Below are 15,448 nucleotides of genomic sequence, written 5' to 3' on the forward strand. Positions count from 1 at the left end.
TTTTCCTTGTTGAGGGGCTCTGTCAGAGAGTAGATGTTCCACTTCCATCTCTGGTCCTTAGCAGTCTGTCTGTAGTGTCCTATTGTATTTACTCATGTGTCTCTTCTGGCACCCTGATTTCTGGGGATTCCTCTCTGGATGCAGCCTAGGTGTGGTGTTCTGAGGCTGGTTAAGGCTCTTATATATTGTCTTCTTAGACTTCCTCTGTCTTCATTACATGTCCTGCTTCCCCTGCTCATTTCTTCTTTTCATGCTTTCTCCACAGGTCACTGTAATTTTGTTGTTGTTGTTTTTGCTCTTACTCACTCATTAAATTGCTCTCTGCAAGATGGACTTGATGTTCCTCAAACTAATGAACACTTTTAGCAGTTATCTTGTTTGATTTCTCAGCAGCATTTTATAGTGTTAACAAATCTCTTCTTGTACATTTCTATGAATTTCACTTTCCTTCTTTGTCTCCTACCTCTTCAGTAGAGTTTTTAGGTTTCCCCAAAGGCTTTTTTTCTTCTCTAACTTTTCAAATATAGGTATTTCCTTGGGATTTGTTTATTTGCATTCAATTCACTCTCCCAAGGAGGTCCTGGAATTCCTGTCCAGATGCTAATGACCCAGGAATCACTTTATCCAATTCTTATTTTCCTCCTGATTTTCAAACACATACATCTGACCTACTGAACATCTCCACTTAGAGGTTCATGGGTGCCTCAACCAATTCCTGTGTTCTACATCCCCCAATCAATAAACAAAACCACCACTTAACCAGTAGCTTGATTCAAAAGTGTAGGTGAGCTCTGCCTGCTTACTGCTCTTGTTTCTTCCCAATTCATTTTCCGTTAAGCATCCAGAATGAGCTTACTAACTTACAGATCTGAGGGAGGGCCAGCAAGCAGGTGGGATCCTGATTGAGTTCTCAAGCTTCAGGTGAAGTCTGTTCACACAGGACTCCTTTCTAGCTGGGCATGCAAGCGGGAAGATCAGAACACAGTAATTCCTGAAAAGATCATTGTTGGAGGATGTTGATAGTTTCCTAAAGGAAAGGGATCTGGTATTCATTCTAGTTCCCAGGTGGAATTATAGGGATGCTGAACAGGTGGTTTTGAATCATCCTTGCCACCGCGATTGGCCTTAGGAGAGTTGGGAGCCGAGTTTTAATCCTGGTATCCCAGCAGCAGAACCCGAGTCTCAGTGATAGTTTAACTTATATAAAATTAAGTTTTCTATTCTTTTGCTTTCTCTTTGGTCAATGTTTGAAATATTGCTACAGTTATTTACCATTGTAGCAGGTTTTAACAGTTTCAAAAAAAGGGCATAATTTCCAATTAAACGCAAAGCAATAAAGGCCTTTGCATATATACTCCCCTCCCCCAAACACATACTTCCACTAATTTCTCAACTCCTTGTCAAGGTGGTATCCCAGCTCTCTAGTTTATTGCTTTCTTTCTCTGAACATCAAAGAAACTGCACCCCTTTTTTTTTTTTAGTGTAACTCATTTGGGATGTAGATATACTATGGTTTTTCCTCTTGAAATCACATTTTCACAGTCTAAAGTCATCTCAGACCCTCACCATCTCCCAGAAGAGCTTTAACAATCACCTCTTTAACTGGCCTCCCTGTATCTAGTCTTCATCTTCTTCAATCTATCTTCCATGATACTTATTTTAATCTGCAAATTGGATCCATACTTAAATCATTCAGCAATTATCCTTTGCATACAGGGAGAAGTCCAAGGGCTTAGATTGGCTGACAAATTCTTCTGCTTCCCCTCCTCATCACAGTGCACACTAATCCAGCATTTTTTCTCCATTTATATGCACCTTTGGAAATGCAGTCTTTGACCCAGAGTTCTTTTCCACCCTCATTTACAAAGCAGACTCCTGTTTGACATAATGACTCATGTAAAAGATTGTCCTAAGAAGTCTTCTCAAACCTCTGGGATAGATCTGACCATTATTTGCTTGATGTGTTTGCTTCTGTCTTGTTATTACCTTTAGATCTCACTCCTCATGTACTATAGAAATAAATTTTTGCTGACCTACCTATTTTTTCCACCAAATCAAATGGCCTTTGATCCTTGCATGGGATCTGCTATAATGTAGAGGTTTAAAAAATGCTTGCTTTGAAAGGAATGTATAATGATATATTTTTCTTTTTTTTTTGTCTGAAAACTGTTTTTTTTATTATTTTTTTAAATTGTTCATATGTGCATACAAAGATTGGGTCATTTCTCCCCCCTTCCCCCCACCCCCTCCCTTATCACCCACACTGCCCCCTCCCTCTTCCCCCCACCCCCTCGATACCCAGCAGAAACTATTTTGCCCTTATCTCTAATTTTGTTGAAGAGAGAGCATAAGCAATAATAGGAAGGAACAAGTGTTTTTGCCAGTTGAGATAAGGATAGCTATACAGGGAGTTGACTCACATTAATTTCCTGTGTGTGTGTGTTACCTTCTAGGTTAATTCTTTTTGATCTAACCTTTTCTCTAGTTCCTGATCCCCTTCTCCTATTGGCCTCAGTTGCTTTTAAGGTATCTGCTTTAGTTTCTCTGCGTTGAGGGCAACAAATGCTAGCTAATTTTTTAGGTGTCTTACCTATCCTCATATCTCCTTTGTGTGCACTCGCTTTTATCTTGTGATCAAAGTTCAATCCCCTTGTTGTGTTTGCCCTTGATCTAATGTCCACATATGAGGGAGAACATATGTAATGATATATTTTTTAATACTCCATTACTTTTTTATTTAGATAAATGTGATAAAAGAAAGAATAATGTGTGCTCCTGTATTGTTAATAAATGATTCACAAGAAGCCTGCTTCCTAAATCATTGACGCTGTCTCCCAAGTTTGTTAATTAAAATTTAGCTTATGTGTCTATTTTTGTTTATTCAAGAAGGTTGGTCCTAATGAGAGTAGAAGCAGAATGGAGAGGGAAGGGGACATGTCAGCAAGTAAGACAGTTTTTTGCTTTTGTGTGAAATGCTCAGATATTTTCCTCAATATACCTTTCTGGTGTCCAGTCTACTACAAAGGAGGCATTTTATACAAAGTGGACATTTGGCCACTTGTTAAAGGAAAGCCTATCTCCATGGCTTTATGCAGTATACCAGGGAATTACACACTGCCAGCCCAAGGCAAGATGAAAGTTTCCACTAGCTTAAGCCATTTACACACAAAGAATACTTAACACACCAAAGCCTGGATTCTGCCTCATCCCTGTCTGAACCTTCCTGCTTCCCTTCTGGTTTATCCCTTTTATGTCTCTGCTGCTCGTTTGTAGCCTTAAATGTTCCTGGCTGCCAATTATGCTCATCCACTTGGCTGCAAGGAACTCCTGCTGTTCCATTGAGTCTAATTGGAGCATCCTTGGCAGCAGTTTCAGGGCAGCCTGGGAAGGGGTTTAACCCTTGCCTAATGCAGGGTCACCTAACTTGTTGCAAGAATAGAATCATGTCTCATGCATGAACATAGCATAACAATGTGTATGTAGCAATTTCTAAATTTCTTGTTATTTGGTTTTTAAATGATTCTAGATTTGACTTTTTCTCCCACTCAGAAAATCATAGTACAGTAATACCAAGGAGCTAAGAGAAACACCAAGAGAATAGAGGATATTCAAGTTTTACTATTCTTCCAGTGGCAAACAGTTACAAGGCTGCGCAACTGAGAAAAATCACTTCTATTAAGCAAAACATGGAATGAATGGTTTGTCCTCAGTCAATTTTAGTGGAAATAACTATTTTCTTTTTCAAGATCTACATACAAAGACAACATTTAAAAACTTTTTTTAAAGTTTCTTTACTTTGGATAAGCTTCTTTTCAGTTCATTGCTCCTTGGTGATATTATTTAACTTTAGTCACAAAGAATGGTTACTCTTGGGACAGAATCAAATTTCAACAAGATCTTTAATTTTACATAAAGTGCTGAGTCATATGCTTTCATAACATATTTTGTGATATTTGTATATTTTAATTAGTCTTTATAATAGTAAAAATCTCTCCAAAGATAATACCACCTTTCTACATAATAAGGAGAAATAAAGCAATGTTTTAATGTAAAAAAGTTTTACATATAAAGCAATACCATCTAACTTACATGTTTCATTAAAAATTTAAATAAGTAAAAGGCAAGACTTCATGCTTTGGGCTATTTGAGTTTAGGTAACTTAAAAAATATATTGGAAATATATAATACTGGAAATATAAATCCTGCCCAGAGCAAGAAAATACAGCCTATGATTATTAAAACTGGAGTTTTGGACCCAAGGCCCAAAATCCTGAGATTCCATATGCCAGGTCCGGCCACCCAACCCTAAACATCAAATAAAGAGTCACGGTGAAGGCAGAGAAAAGGCTTGGGACATGCCGTGGGAAGAGGCAGAGTAAGCACTCAGCTCATCTTCAGCCATCTTTGGGGTACAGACATGAGCTTAAGTAGAGAAAAGAACTAGGGGAGAGAATGAAAGAATGCATAGTTAAATAGTTCCAGTCACAGGTGTGTTCTGGTTGAACATTATCTCAGTCTGAGGGCTCTGAGAAGGGTTCCCAAGAAGATGTTATCACTGTTATCACTTGAGGGAAACAATCTGGTTCTCATGAGATAATTAGTCTTGTTCCAGGGTGCAGCCTCATCATTATAGGTAATTGTCCTCATTTGGAACCGTGGTTTGTCCTGCAAGTCTCCATTGTTCCTTATGGAAAGTTTCAGTTCCTTGTCATAATGATGTTATCAGTTCTATCCTTTCTGGAATCCAAGGTGATTGCAAAGTGACTGCAAAGAGAATGACTTAGAGCAAAGACAAATATAAAATGGAGGCAAGGATGTCAAGCTTCTCCTCTTGTTTTTAGTTAATTTGTGTGCCTAAGAAAGAGTCAGTGCTTTTCAGCAATAGCAATTTGTGCCTCTTACAATAATAGTTTTTATATGTGGCTCTATTCTGTGCATGTAAATAGGTAGCTTAGTGCTCTGGACAGAATAAGCACTTGTTGAATCTGCTAGGGATACAGATGTGTGCTAGAACAGAGATAAAGGGGTTATATGATGTTATAATGGAGGCTCTTGATTTAGACTGGGGATTTATTGAAGGTTTCTCTACTAAAATATGTGTAATATCTAAAAATTTTAAATTATGGGTATGTTGATAAATTATGGCTATTAACTATTTGTCATGTGTTGAAACTACTTTTGGTTTATGCTTTTGTCTTTGTTTAGAGTGATTTTTCCATAGGGGAAAAAATCTTTAGATTTAATAGGTCAAATCTGTTAGTCTTTTTCCTACAGATTTTGGGTATCTTGTCAAATTTAGGTTATTACCAAAAAGACATTAGTTATGCAGATCCATCCAATAACTAGCTTTCAAAAAAGACTGTTCCTATTCTGGGTACTGAAAGTCAATGTTTCTACGTATTCCAGCATTCCTAGGATGATGGGAGCACACTGAAAGAGCAAGGAACAGAAAACATCAACTGAGATCAAGAGAAGACATGCAGTCAACCATGGTTTAATGTGAATTAATAGAAGACAATATATAATTGTCTTAATGGGTTTTAGTTTCAAGAGAATTGGGTGAGGCTATAAGAAACTACAGCTGACTTCCTTCCCCCAAACTCCCTGGGGTCAGCACTGGACATCCTGCTGATACTGCCCAACTCAGAAATTTGGTGCAATCCCACTTAATTTGCTTTTAGAAGCACAGCTATCACTGACTGCTTAGCTGCTAGTTAACATACTAATTATCAGTTAACACCTTAGGAGGGATTTGTACACAGTCATCTGGGAGTGAGACCCAGTAGGAAGCATGGTCTCCCACTGGCTTATGCATCTCACATCTTTTACTCAATTTATGCTCATATATTATGCCCTGGAGGGTAGTAACAGTATATTTTCATATTACAAATGTGGAAAATCTGAACGAGAACAGAGAAAATGACTTGTCTCCTGTCACAGAGCTAATTAAAGGGAAAGCTGCATCTGGGTCCTTTGTCCCAGACTCCCTAAAGCCTGTGGTTTCCAATTCTGAGATAGCCTCATGAAGTGAAAGAAATTCTGCATGAAACCACACTGTCTCTTTTCTGTACCTGGTAAGTATTCTCTGCAAAGAAATCTGGACTTTGAAAATATCCAAATCAGTGTGAGGATGACTCAGCAGTATACAAATTAGTAAGAGAAACTGAAAATGTCATTAATTACTTTAAAATTTTAATATCTCACCATAAGACTGGCACGTTCAAATGTGGAACTTAGTTCCAGGCCCTTTGGCTATTTATACTGACAAAAATGGATTCTTTTTTTAGCTCATTCACAGAAATCTTCTTTCAAGTGCTTGGATTTCTGTAGGAGACAAAAGGTCACATTTTTATTCATAACCAAATTTGAAGAGATTTAGAGTTAATCTGTGGAAGATATGCCTAACTTTAACAATACATTTCCCTTCTGGAAAAAGAAACAAAAGCCCATATAATAGCTCTTCAGAATTTATTTACATGTGTTTTTATTCCCACACGCCTGTGGTCTGGCCCAGAGTGAATGCAATATTCTCTAGTTAAAACAGCACATGAGCAATTTGAAGATCTAAAAAACAACTAATATAAAAGCAACACGTGCCCAATGTAGCGGTAACAGAAGGAAAATATCTCTTTCTTCTCTTTATCTTAGGCTCATTGGCTGAAGCCTCACTAACAAAAGACAGATTAGCAAGAAAAAAACATACAGATTTATTTAACGTATGTTTTATGTGACCCTTGTAAGAAAGTGAAGACCAGAAGAGGTTCAACCTGAGTTGAAAGTCATGGGGAATATGATAGGTATGAGCAGGTTATGAGCTACAGATAACAAAGGACTGTTTGTTCAGTGTGTCCTTTGTCTTCAGAGATTGGGAAACTCCTTTCCTCCCTGTTTAGACAGGGTGTTGATTCTAGTCAGAAGATTTGATGCTTGTAAGGAACTGCCAAACAAAGACCATGCCACGTGTAGAAAAGAAAGATTTATTGGAAGCACAAACTGCCAGGTTGACTCTCTTGGGTTCAGAGTGCAGCAGCTTGGCAGGAATGGGTAGTGGGCTTTGTAGGAGGGGCCACACCACGAGGGAAGGAGAGTGTTTCTCCCAGAGAACAGCCAGGCCACTGGCCTTTATCTGCGATCACCAGATGGAACAGGTTGACATGCATAGCTAGTTGAAAAATGGGACGCTCCTGTGGTTTTGCAAGCAGGGAAACAAGCAGGAGAGTGTTGCAAGTGATCCTAAATCAGGAGGTCTGGTTTTGGTGTTAGCCTCAGGACCCTCTGCCCACCCCAAGAGTGCCAGGGACCTAACAATGCTTTCGCCCTGAAAAGGAAGAATCCAATCAGAACACATGGGTATAGTGAGGGAAATGATGGAGTTTTATTATAGGAAAAGGGGGAGGAGATTACATATAGGTGGGGTCTCTGCTGGAGTGGGGTGGTGTAGTGGGAGGGTGGGAATGGAAGCACCGTGTGCCAACAAAATGGAAGAATTTTATTTTAGATTATTTTTATAACATCCTTAACTTGGAGGTGAGGAGAAAATCTGCATCACTCCCTGTCTCCAATGGCCTTCTGGCCAGGGGGAGAATCTGAGCAGACTCAGGCATATACCTATGCTAATTACAAATACTCTAAATCCACCTGGGAGGAAATTTCTACTCTGATTTAACAAAGGATTTGCAATTGAAATGGAGCTCTCTGGGTTTAGAGGGGATGAGTAAGGGAGGTTTGAGCAAAGTGCTCTAAGTCTGATTGTGTGGTTTTTAAAAGCCTCAAACTTTCCCTAACTTCTAATCTGTCTCAAGGACATTTCTCACATGAGGGAGGATCTTTTGGACCTGCATCAGGGGAAGGTCTGAGAGTCTTTCCTGTATGTGCCTTTTCTCCATTAGCTTCAAATATTCAATATGCCAAGATGCCATATTTTCTGGTCATATGTCTGGAATCTTCTCATAGAAAACTTGAACCAAACCAAACTAAACAAACAAGCAAATCCTGCTTTTGCAGTTTTGTTCTAAAGCTCAAAGAAATAAAAGGCTTGAATAAGGGTACATACCATTGCATAAAATGTTGATGGAGTAACTTCTGAGTGCCATGCAGCATCTTAAGCATATTGTCCCATTGAAAGACCACAACAATCTTCTCAGGTCATTTTAGGAATGGAAATAGAGGTTTAGAAAGGTTAAATACCTTGCTTCATGTCAGACACAGCTAAAAGGTGGTAGAACTAGGATTTTAATCCACGTATACAAACACCATGGGCCCCTTCCCTGTCCCATTAGTTGCTTTGTTAATCATAAAGTTGCAGAAGTGAGATTCAAATTCAGCTCTCATCTCAAAACCCATGCTCTTACACAAGGGAGACTTCCCAGATGTGACCAGTAAATAACAATGTGCAGTGTGTTGTATCATATGCATAACAAAAGCAAATCATTAAAGCATGAAAGTTTATGACTCCTGTACTTTGCAAACCAATTAGAATGAATTATGAGTTTCCTATGATGTCATTTTACTCATTTTCACACTAATATACTTTCTGAAATGGAAAAAAGTGAACAATTTTGGTCATTTAGATCCAATAGAATAAATGATTGAGGAATATTTCATGAAGCTCTTTGATCCTTTGATCAAACCCTCTCTTTCACTTTTAGCTTCTTCACATACCATATATGTGTGCACATGCAGAAACACACAACATAACATTATAGATGGCCACCATTTTTCTCTCCCCTCAAGACCATCTTTGCAAGTACACTGAGTATCTTTTAATATGCTTTAAGCAACAATCACTGTACATTTACAGTTTCTGTAGCATCACTGATAACTGGATAGAGTAACTTAGTACTTTAACTTCTCTGAAAAGGCCTGTGCATGGTGATAGCAATGTGGAATATCTGGCACTGAAATCTAACCCTTATGTAATTTCCTCTTCCATAAAGGGTCTGTTTACTTCCCAATGCCTTCCCCAGTGCTATTCCATCTCCTTTCTCATTGCTCACCAGCATAAACAAGTTAAAACCTGGAATGAGAAGCTGATGCTGAGTCTTAATCCTACATAATCAATTGTCAATTATATAGTTTCTGGAAAGCTTAACAATTACAAAAAAGTCATACATGTTAAGAATTAAAGAAATATATCCAATTAATTTAAGGAAAAAGAGAGAGGCATTGTTTTCAGAGAAAGAAAAGAAAGCCAAAGGAATGATCTGTCAATGCTTTCGATGTTCCATTCATTAGAAATCAAGAACAGGGTAGTAAATATGTTGACTAAATAAAAAAAACTGCAGTATTACAGTTTTATTCCATTATCAACACAAGGTTCTGGGTTAACTTCTGTGCATACAATGAGCCCTTGGGTCAACCTTGTCATTTAGAGTAGAGTTATGAAATTAAACCAAGAAATAGCATGAAATCTTCATGCCTACAAATTCATGCATGAGCCCAAAAGAAGACAAATTTGTTACTCAGAATTCAGAAAAATGTAAGTATAAAATACTGGTGCAGTTATTTTTGTCTAAACTTAAGTGATCTTGTTGAGAAGCTACCAGTTCTATTCTTCCACAGTATATAGCCACTGCTCCTTAGGTTCTGAGTAAAAATTAATTATAAGAAATATAGTGTTCACCTCCAAAAATGAGAACTATAGGCCGATCTCCTTAATGAACATTGATGCAAAAGTCGTCAACAAAATAACGGCAAACCCAATTCAACAACACATCAAAAAGATTATTCACCACGACCAAGTAGGCTTCATCCCAGGGATGCAGGGCTGGTTCAACATATGAAAAGCAATAAACGTAATAAACCACATTAACAGAAGCAAAGACAAAAACCACTTGATCATCTCAATAGATGCAGAAAAAGCCTTTGATAAGATCCAACACCATTTCATGATAAAAGCTCTAAGAAACAAGGATTAGAAGAAAAGTACCTCAACATTATAAAAGCTATATATGACAAACCTATAGCCAGCATTATACTTAACGGAGACAAACTGAAACCATTCCCTTTAAAATCAGGAACTAGACAAGGATGCCCACTATCTCCACTCCTATTCAACATAGTACTGGAATTCCTAGCCAGAGCAATTAGGCAAGAAGAAGGAATAAAAGGAATACAAATAGGTAAAGACACTGTCAAAATATCCCTCTTTGCAGATGACATGATCCTATACCTTAAAGACCCAAAAAACTCTACTCAGAAGCTTCTAGACATCATCAATAGCTATAGCAAGGTAGCAGGATATAAAATCAACATAGAAAAATCATTAGCATTTCTATACACTAACAATGAGCAAACTGAAAAAGAATGTATGAAAACAATTCCATTTACAATAGCCTCAAAAAAAATCAAATACCTAGGTGTAAACCTAACAAAAGATGTGAAAGACCTCTACAAGGAAAACTATACACTTCTGAAGAAAGAGATTGAGGAAGACTATAGAAAGTGGAGAGATCTCCCATGCTCATGGATTGGTAGAATCAACATAGTAAAAATGTCTATACTCCCAAAAGTAATCTACATGTTTAATGCAATTCCCATCAAAATTCCAATGACATTCATTAAAGAGATAGAAAAATCTACTGTGAAATTTACATGGAAACACAAGAGGCCACGAATAGCCAAGGCAATATGCAGTCAAAAGAACAATGCTGGAGGTATTATACGATACCTGACTTCAAACTATATTACAAAGCAATAATGATAAAAACAGCATGGTACTGGCACAAAAACAGACATGAAGACCAGTGGAACAGAATAGAGGACCCAGATATGAAGCCACACAACTATAACCAACTTGTCTTTGACAAAGGAGCTAAAAATATATGATGGAGAAATAGCAGCCTCTTCAAAAAAAGCTGCTGGGAAAACTGGTTAGCAGTCTGCAAAAAACTGAAACTAGATCCATGTATATCACCCTATACCAAGATTAACTCAAAATGGATCAAGGATCTTAATATTAGACCACAAACTCTAAAGTTGATACAGGAAAGAGTAGGAAATCCTCTGGAGTTAGTAGGTATAGGCAAGAACTTTCTCAACGAAACCCCAGCAGCACAGCAACTAAGAGATAGCATAGATAAATGGGACCTCATAAAACTAAAAAGCTTCTGTTCATCAAAAGAAGTGGTCTCTAAACTGAAGAGAACACCCACAGAGTGGGAGAAAATATTTGCCAGCTACACATCAGACAAAGTACTGATAACCAGAATATATAGGGAACTTAAAAAACAATTCTCTCAAAACTAATGAACCAATAAAGAAATGGGCAAGTGAACTAAACAGAACTTTCTCAAAAGAAGAAATTCAAATGGCCAAAAATCACATGAAAAAATGCTCACCATCTCTAGCAATAAAGGAAATGCAAATTAAAACCACACTAAGATTCCACCTCACTCCTGTTAGAATAGCCATCATTAGCAACACCATGAACAACAGGTGTTGGCGAGGATGCGGGGGAAAAAGGAACCCTCTTACACTGTTGGTGGGAATGTAAACTAGTACAACCACTCTGGAAAAAAATTTGGAAGCTACTTAAAACACTAAACATTGACCTACCATTTGATCCAGCAATACCACTCTTGGGGATATACCCAAAAGACTGTGACACAGGTTACTCCAGAGGTACCTGCACACCCATGTTTATTGCAGCACTATTCACAATAGCCAAGTTATGGAAACAGCCAAGATGCCCCACCACTGACGAATGGATTAAGAAAATGTGGTATCTATACACAATGGAATTTTATGCAGCCATAAAATGGATGGAATTGGAGAACATCATTCTGAGTGAGGTTAGCCTGGCCCAAAAGACCAAAAATCGTATGTTCTCCCTCATATGTGGACATTAGATCAAGGGCAAACACAACAAGGGGATTGGACTTTGAGCACATGATAAAAGCGAGAGCACACAAGGGAGGGGTGAGGATAGGTAAGACACCTAAAAAATTAGCTAGCATTTGTTGCCCTCAACGCAAAGAAACTAAAGCAGATACCTTAAAAGCAACTGAGGCCAATAGGAAAAGGGGACCAGGAACTAGAGAAAAGGTTAGATCAAAAAGAATTAACCTAGAAGGCAACACACATGCACAGGAAATCAATGTGAGTCAATGCCCTGTATAGCTATCCTTATCTCAACCAGGAACACTTACTTGCTCCTTCCTATTATTGCTTATGCTCTCTCTTCAACAAAATTAGAGATAAGGGCAAAATAGTTTCTGCTGGGTATTGAGGGGATGGGGGGAGAGGGAAGGGGTGGAGTGGGTGGTAAGGGAGGGGGTGGGGGCAGGGGGGAGAAATGACCCAAGCCTTGTATGCACATATGAATAATAAAACAATAAAATAAAAAAAAAGAAATTTGGCGTTCAGAGGTATCCAGGATATAATAGTTTCTCAGTGTTCCTATCATTCATAGGAGTCTTGTGTTAAACACAGAAAAGAGAAGAATGAACACTAAAGAAAACTTAATATATATAATGGAATATAAAGTAGGGTTCAAGTATTAAATTTTAAAACTTTATGCAGTAACAACGTAGTAAGATTTGCACTCTGTATTGTTATATATTATATGCTATGTGTTGATCTTTTAAAAATTGTATTTGTCAGTTGTTTGTGTAAAAAATCCTCTTAAGGGAAGTATAGTTGATTAGTTGAGAGAAGTGACACTCAACTTACTTTCTACAGCAAAATACTCAACACAAACTATTCACATCACATCCTATGGGCCTGGAATCTAAGCCTGATGTTAAATGTGATAAGACTTTTGGGGGCCTAAAAGTAAAGTCTGTATTTGGGAGTCTGGGTACCAGGGAGATTTTTTTTTCTAGTCTTCAATTGTTTCTATTAAATATCCAAAATTGTTTACTACTTTCTTCTTTCTTTTAACCTTGCTGAGGATAATTATAAGCTTGCTAGGAAGAGTCTACACTATCCAGGGAACATTGTGGCACCACTTCGAGTCTCCAAGTTTTGAAAAAAATAATTATATACTTAGGAACTCAATTTCTTTTTTCCACCATTTTTATAATAATGTGAATGAAAAAGCAAGTTTCCAAGTGATTTTTACCTCTCAGTGGAGGCTGAATGGTTTGTGATTGCTGTAAGCTGAATTCTATTTTATTTACCTAGTATTACTGTTGTTACTAGGAAACCGTGCTTCACGGTTTAGCATTTTATTGTGAAAAATAAAATGTCCAATTATTGCAAAGGATCTTGATATGTGATTTAGCCTTTTGTGGTTAAAGCCTCTGTGTTTTTCTAAATGTTATTTTGTGATAATTAGGTAACATGTATTTAATCTCTTTTCAAAATCATTTTTATCAGCCTACCCAAAACTGATTTATATTTTACGTCTTAACCCGTTTATTTGTTACTTTTTAAATGCCTGCAAATTTGTTCCAGAATTGAGGAGCTTCTTTAGTGAGACAGTGAATGATTTTAAGGTCACTGTTACATTACCCTCTACTTGGTTACTGTGGAGCAATTTATGAAGTCTTAAGTGAACTTCTCTGATAGAAATTATATAGACCCTAAGTTATTCACTGTGTAAGTGCAAAATTTATCTTTATATCTGATTTACAGTGATTTATTATTATTATTATAAAATAGGATGCGTTTGGGAAACTACTTTACAAGTATATAATAATTTTCATTTGCCTTTCAAATTTCCTATAATATTACAATTGAATTTATTTGTCATTTTTCAAAGGAAATGACAGTTTTCCTTCAGTGTTTGGAGGATAAATTATATTAATGTAATAATAATGACCACAATATCTTAGATTAATATTTTTTCCAATGAATTATCTTTTGATTTGTGTTCATAGTAACTGTATAAAACATGTTATATAATGTTATTATTTCCATTCTTACAAGAAAGAGAATGAATGTTCAAACAAGTTAAGTGAAATTTCCAACATCAGACAGCTGGTAAGTGGGAGAACTGGGACTTGAACTTAGTTTTTCTGACTCTAAATTAAGTGCTGTACCATGTCTATTTACACAATGCCATGACTGTGTGTTTAATATATATGCTTGCTTATCTGTGTTCTTTGAGTTATGTTGAAAAATTGTTCTTGTTGCAGAGATTTTATCTGAATATTCTCAACCAATGATGAGTGAAATAGATTCAATTCATATATTTATTAATTGTCTACAACATGCCAGGTTGTGTGATAAGTCTTATATACTCTTTTCATCTACATTGTCTCATTAGTACTCTTAATGGGTCTCTATTCCAATTCTGAGATTGTTTAATTACTAAGTGTCTGCCATATACAAGGTACATTTTTAAGGCTTTCACTGTTCCAGGTGGTGAAATTAATTATGTTTTAAGGCCTGTTTTGCTTAAATTTAGTCCAGTAACTGTTAATTTTATAATTTAAATGACCTCTTTGAAGAATCCTACTAAAATTTGCAGATCAACCTTTCATTTGTATAGCTTATATCAGCAATTCCTCAATTTCTGACTTTTGGTTTCTGCATTTGGGATTTCATTAAATGTTTAAAAATTTTCTATTTGCAATAGAGGCTGTAGTGGTGTTGAATGTGTCAATTTATGAATAAAAGTTTGGAATCAGAGCTTGAATTTGGATAGATGGCTTTCATTTGCTTTATTTATAGTGAAAAAATGTACTGATTTTGAAAGTACAAATAGTTGTAATATCTCTCTCAAATGTGATTGTTTGTAATTAAGGCTACTTTTGTTGCTCATCAGCATACCTTCAACCATGGAAACACACACTTGTATCTAGCATATATATTTAAAATTTGAATTTACTTCTTTGCTGCTGGGCTATGGAGCATGAAGAACACTCAGGGATTCAGAAGTCTGTAGTTTCTGGAAAGGTAGTCAGGAAGAATGAAAATGTTAAAGCACATATTTTTCAGTAGTAATAATTAGGAGTTACTGGCCATTGACAAAGTGTTTTCATTGACTATTACAATCCTTTGCAAGGTCAGGAATGTACAGAAAGAGAGAGAGAGAGAGAGAGAGAGAGAGAGAGAAGAAAGAAAGAAATAGATTGTAAAAATTACTAGTTGAGCTAGTTGAGATTCTATGGGCAGTTACTGTCTGCTCATTTGTAGCATCAGGGTTATACATAAACCTTGACCAAGCACTGTATGCAACAGAGAAAACAGAGTAGAAGATCAAAATTCTACTAATCCCAGATGCAATGTTTTTCCAGGAAATGGGAGCACAGAAGTTATTGAACACCAGTAACTTATGTAATTCATTATTCAAATATTTCTAAGCACCTATTGAGTACCAGTCACTGAATTTGGCTGAGAGGAAACAATAAGCAATAAATGTTTTCTGATCCCGAAGAACGTTGAGTTTGGTGTGAAAAATGGAAGATATAAAATGTGATATAAATATATAAATATAAGACAATATTAAAAATAACTTACCATTACTAAGTCAGGTTACTCCAGGTATGTAAGGAAGATT

At 36.7% G+C, this 15,448-nt stretch overlaps 1 protein-coding gene across 1 annotated transcript in view; it reads left to right on the plus strand.

Moving 5' to 3' along the window:
- LOC109703022 (uncharacterized) overlaps window positions 1–5,796 on the plus strand; it is a 74,822-nt gene extending 69,026 nt beyond the window's left edge. The window contains exon 7 of the mRNA XM_074043554.1: window positions 5,407–5,796. The gene's annotated coding sequence lies outside the window, so the exon portion shown is untranslated. The remainder of the gene's footprint in view (window positions 1–5,406) is intronic.
- The last annotated feature ends 9,652 nt before the right edge of the window (window positions 5,797–15,448 follow it).

Source organism: Castor canadensis, chromosome 10 (assembly GCF_047511655.1).
Source record: "Castor canadensis chromosome 10, mCasCan1.hap1v2, whole genome shotgun sequence".
Lineage (NCBI taxonomy): Eukaryota > Metazoa > Chordata > Mammalia > Rodentia > Castoridae > Castor > Castor canadensis.